Source organism: Lipotes vexillifer, unplaced genomic scaffold, assembly GCF_000442215.2.
Source record: "Lipotes vexillifer unplaced genomic scaffold, Lipotes_vexillifer_v1.1 scaffold1484, whole genome shotgun sequence".
Lineage (NCBI taxonomy): Eukaryota > Metazoa > Chordata > Mammalia > Artiodactyla > Lipotidae > Lipotes > Lipotes vexillifer.
This window is the reverse complement of record NW_006798010.1, coordinates 165,985-171,984: the sequence shown is the minus strand read 5'-3', so window position 1 is coordinate 171,984 and position 6,000 is coordinate 165,985.

The window sequence follows — 6,000 nt, the reverse complement described above, 5'->3', positions numbered from 1 at the left end:
ATGGGGGGGGGGGGGGTTCTGCCTAAAGGGGGCTAAGGGGAAGGGCTCTGCACCATTCTGTGTATAGAGGACCACTCTATGCAAAGTAGCCAAAGGCAGGAGCCTGGTCAGAGGATGGCTGCAGTGTTCAGAGCCAGGACGCCACTGGCCGAGGGAGGTGAGAAAGGGGATGGACACAGGGAGTTGAAGCAGGTAGGGCTGACAAGCAGTCTTGGTTGGGAAGGGAAGGGTGGCAGGGGAAGGGGACAAGAGGCCCCTCCCCAGTCTCTGGCTTGGGTCCTGGGGTGAAGTGTGTGGGGGACAGCGCCTGGGGGCTGTGTGCCTGGAGGGGCCCCTAGGAGGGGCTGGTTAGGATGAAAGGGAATGGTTCTTAGACACAGAGTTCCCAGTGGTCAGGCAAGTGGGCCCCCATCTCAGGAAGAGGGATGGAACTGGCTGAGTTATTTGCCCCATGGAGAGGGGCAGGAGGAGCAGACATTAAGTCTAAGGACAGTAGCTCCAGGTTGCGGTCCAAGTTCTACATCATAAGAGCTGCAAGGCTCCTCTGTGGGGCTCCAGGAGGTATGTTCACAGATAAACCACAGAGTATGACAACCGTGAGGACGGATGTGCCACGTGTGAGATAGAGGGGGTTCACCTGGATCCCCCACGGTGATGGGAAGGTCTGAGAATACCAGACTCGCTCACTGCAAATTACTTTTCAAAAAGAAAAAAATACAGAACCCAAGGCAAGGTTTCAAGTACCTGACAAAGTAAGTGCATCTTCTAGTTGAAGGTGCCACAGAACCACACACAGCGCACCTGCCACCAAGGGGCAGCATACCACCTGCTGGGAGGACGCCCTGCCCTGGGCCTGCACCCTCCCCTCCAGGAGCGCTTGTGTGCATCAGTGTGCCCGCGCGCAGAGGAAACCGCTCCTCAGTTGTGGGCGTGTTTGGGAGATGAAACATGTTTTTTGAAAAAACAAAGAAACAAGATGTGCATACATCTGATTGGGAGTTTGAGGTTAACGGAGGCAAACTAGTATATATATAATGGATAATCAACAAGGTCCTACTGTATAGCACAGGAAATCTATATTCAATATCCTGTGAAAAACCGTAATGGAAAAGAATATGAAAAAGAATGTATATATATGTATAACTGCATCACTTTGCTGCACAGCAGAAATTGTAAATCAACTATATTTCAATAATATTTAAAAAATAAAAAAGATGCACATATATATATTACACACACATAAATGGGGGGGGTGTTCTTTTCTTTCCTTGCTCTTCCCCTCCCCTCCCCCCCCCAAATCAAGAATAATGTCTTCACTCTTCAGTCTTGTAATTTCAACAGGATCCATGAAACAAAGATCACTGTGGACACCAGTGTTTGTAATAAAATGTAGCATTTCAGCCCCATAGGAAAGTTACACAGAGGGGACACTTGGGAAAACAGCTGTATCTTAAAAGGATACAATCTACTTGATGAAAATAAAAAAAATATTTTAGAAACTTTGAATACATCTAAACAGTTCATTTCCACAGAAGAGTTCCAGTCATTTTGAAAAAAAAGACTGTTCTCCCTTTAGCTCTCTCCCAGGTTCACTGTAGAGGTCGAACACTGCACCTCCCGAGCCCATGTGCACCGCTGAGCCCAGAGGCCAGCGTGTCCCCAAGGCCCTGCATCCCTTTCTTTTGCGGTACTGTGACCCCAACTGACACCTGGCTGGGATCTTGGAACTGAAACTCGCATAAGGAAGAGCCACACGGTGCTAATGCACTTTGAAAAGTCTGCTTCACTGATTTAAACTTGCACACAAAGGCAGCTGGGCAGCATATGCATTTCATCCACGTTCTTACAGGCTGCATGGGAAGCAAACCTGGTATCAGAATTATCTCATGGGTGTGATAAAGCCAATCATTTCATATAAATAGCCTTAGTTACATAAGAAAAAAGATGCATGTTCCTGCATACCTCACCTTCCTGCAGGCAGAGGAAGAAACCTGCTCCTTGCCCTGGCTCTGTATATTAAAACAGATGTCTGCCTGGGTCTGAACCTCCAGGAAACAACTTCAAAGTACTGTCACACCTTTTTCAGCCCAGATTTGGGCTCCTGGTGAAACTTCCTGAACATCAAACCAGATTGTCACTGTCAGCCTCTGGTCACCAGAGCCCTCCTCCTGGACACTGTGTAGGCCTGGGGGGGTGGGGGGGGTGGGGGGGGAGCCTACAACACAGGGACACAGAGGGAAGGGGCATGTCCACTCTAGATCTGTCTTTGGTAAAGGAGGGTTTGGAATTCACCTTCTCCAAGGGTCCTGCCAACCCTGCAAGAGTTACAAAGAGAACCTACAAGAGACTGGGAATTGCACACCCGCCTACTTCCAGTGAAGGCCTTTGAAGTTTCCTAGGGCGGCCCAGAGGCCCAGGGCAGAGCAGCACGATGTGATGTGATACATCCCTCCTTGGGGGAATGCCCCCTCGTCATACAGGGAAGAGAGAGCCTGGCTTGACTCAACAGTGACAACGGAAGAAGCAGGCAGGCCACCACAGCTGTAATTAAAAGCCTCTGCATTATCTGCCCCTCTGCTTTATGGATTCACCTAAAACTTAAGCAACCAGGTATCAATTTAGCTGGCCCCATGAAATTTCCTGCTGTTTTATCCACTTCTAATAATGTGCACGTAAGCACTTAATGTTCGAACTAGCTCCTACTTTATGTATATATTATATCTAAATCATTTATTTAAAGGGGCTCCTGAAACGTAAGAAACAGCTACTTGTCTTTTAGATATCAGGGGGTAGTCAACCTCATTCTGGACTAAATTCTTGAATTAAACTAACAAGAAACCTAAATCAAGCCTCCTGACAGCAGAGAGTCTTGCAGGATACAGGAGGCGCCAGCAGGAGCCACCCTGAGCTTGGCACCTGTGACAGTCTGTCCTGGGCCTGTGGACTCTGAAGCCTGAGGTTTCAGTGACCCTGGAAAATGCCCCTGGCCTGGAAAAGGGATTCAGTAAGGGGTTTTCACTTACTAGCTAAGTCTCCCCACATAGGTTATGTGGGGAGAACTGAGGAAGGAGTCTTCTTCGGTAAGAAGATCCCCAGCAAGAAAGAGCTGCTCATGCTGCCTTCCGCAGAGGAGAAAGGGCAGGGGGATATGTAGGAGTCTTCCGCCAAGTTGACTGCCAAAGTACATCTCTACACAAGACGGGCTGGCCCTAGGTTGGATGGTTGGAGATGCTGGGTCCTGCCCTTCAATTCCTCATATTCCCATGTTCTAAACAGTCAGCAGCTTCTGTAGACTTTCCCCAGGGAGAAGGAGGCACTGACCACAGGGGGACATATTCTGGATCTACTTAGCAGTTTTTCACAGCAAATTTTAACAGTAGGGTTATACGTCAGCCTCTTGCTTGCCTGGTTAAAGTTCATAATACCCCTTGTGGCAAACTATTTTCTAATAAGGCAAGGGCATTTCTATTATCACAGCATCATATCTGCTCTTTTATTACATGGCCTTGCTACCCCTTCCCCCAAGAGGAGGGGTCCACTACATTTCCCCTTGATTCCTGGCAGGTTCACGACCATAGGATCAAGAGAACACAGCAGGCAGGGGGTGACCTCCTAGGATGGGTGCTCACGGGTGATGCAGCCTTGACTCCTGGAATCCTGTAACAACAGCCCTGAGGCCGCCATTCTATCAGGATGCCAGGCCACATGGACAGGCAGGTGTAGGCGGTCGGTGGGCAATCCTAGTCTTTGTGTCATCCAAACCCAGGCCCCAAAAGGAGCCTTCAGGTTAATCCCACCTTCATTCTTTCCAGCTGGGGCCCTGGATGTTATGGAACAGAGACAAACCATCTTCATTCTGTCTGAGTCCAGCTTAATAAAAAAGTGGTTTATCTGGGGCTTCCCTGGTGGCGCAGTGGTTGAGAGTCCGCCTGCCGATGCAGGGGACACGGGTTCGTGCCCCGGTCTGAGAAGATCCCACATGCTGGGGAGCGAGTGAGCCATGGCCGCTGAGCCTGTGCGTCCGGAGCCTGTGCTCCGCAAAGGGAGAGGCCACAACAGTGAGAGGCCCGCGTACTGCAAAAAATAATAACAATAATAAAAAATAAATAAAATTTTTAAAAAGTGGTTTATCTGCTAAGTTGTGGTGTCATCTGCTAGGAAGCAGTTAGTAACCAGAACACCCTGAACCAGACCGGCTTGAGTATGTCGAAGTTTGGGGCTATGCGAGGCTGCACGTGACACATGGCCCTCCCAGGTACTCCCGACTTTGTGAGACTACCCTTGGCACCCAGCTGTCTTTCCTGAAAGGCATGGTTTTGCAATTCTTGCTCACAAAAATGTATTTTAGTGCCTGACTATGACAACGGGTACATCTTTACATTTTTAAAGGCAACACACATCCCAGGTCTATCCTGGGTCAGCTAGGACAACACAACCTCCCCTCCACTTAGATTCTGACTTGGCACCCGATGCCCTGCACTGCCTGGTCCCCACATAGCCTTTCCATCCCCAGATGCACTGTCTGTGCTCCAGTCATACTGGGCCTCTCACCTCACCACTGTTTATTCATTTAACCTTTATCCTAACGAGGGGCATTTTTACTGCTTCCAACCAATTAGGACAGATTTTAAATAATAAGGGATAAACATCCTCACATATAAGTCTGCATCATATCTTTAGTCATTTCCATAGGAGAGATTCTTAAAAGTGGGACTGTGGGGCACTGAGTATGAGTTTCAAGGATTCTGATACATACTGCAGAGTGGTTTTCCAGAAACCGATTACTAGCAAAGTTGGACATGGTTTGAAACCTCATAGGTCATTCCTATTTTTCTTTTGTGAACTGTTTCCCCCAGTCCTTTGGCCATTTGAGGGCATGTGTTTTCTCATTGGCGGGCCGGGGTCTTTTGTGATGCCCGTGTTCCCAACGTAGTTACTGCACCCACCCTGCCTCCGTGTGGGAACAAGGCAGGTGGGCGCCGGCTGGCTCAGAACCCACACTGGTGGGGACTGACCACATGACGATAACCCAAAGGTTAGAGTCATGAGGGGATGCAGGGTAAGGAGATACGGGAGTTTGGGAGGGGGGGATGCAGGAGCTTAGCTGCAGAGCTGCTCACTGAAATGAGGCCCAAAGGGACTTCATAACCACAAACAGAAAGCCCAGAGGGGGCCGAAGGCTGGGTCTGTCCCGAGAGTCCACCACAGATCAATGTGCTTGGATCTGGATGGGCAGGTAAAGAGGCAAAAGGTGAGGTCAGAAAGTGAGGGACAGGGCCCCGTGGGTGCAGGCAGGGCGGCAGGAGGCCTGAGGAGTCGTGAACAGGGAGGGCCTGAGTAGGGGCCCTGGCTGGGGGATGGTGTGGGACAGGGCAGACCAGGCAGACAGTGACAGCAACAGTCCTGGCAAGGGGCCTGAGGACATGACTGGCAGATGGGCAGTGACAATGGAAAGTAGGTAAATTTAGAAATAACTTCTCATGACTTCATGATGGATTGGCTGTGCTGAAAGACAGGTGTTACATGTGAATCCAAAATCTCTGAACATCGGGAGGCCTGGAGCAGAAGCTGGCCGACAGACAGAGCTCCCTTTGGAACCCCACGTTGACATGCGGATGTCACCCCGGTGACTAGCATGCTGGCCCGGGGCACAAAGGACAGTTCTGAGTGGAGGGATAACTTTGGGAATCTGCACAAAACTAGCATTGAAAGCCACGGGTCTTGAGACACCAAACAAGAGTTGAGTTAAAAAGAAAAGGATTCTGGGCTTCCCTCGTGGCGCAGTGGTTGAGAGTTCACCTGCCGATGCAGGGGACACGGGCTCGTGCCCCCGTCCGGGAAGATCCCACGTGCCACGGAGCGGCTGGGCCCGTGAGCCATGGCCGCTGAGCCTGCGAATCCGGAGCCTGTGCTCCGCAACGGGAGAGGCCGCGACGGTGAGAGGCCCGCTTACCGCAAAAAAAAGAAAAGAAAAGAAAAGAAAAGGATTCTGGACTGAGC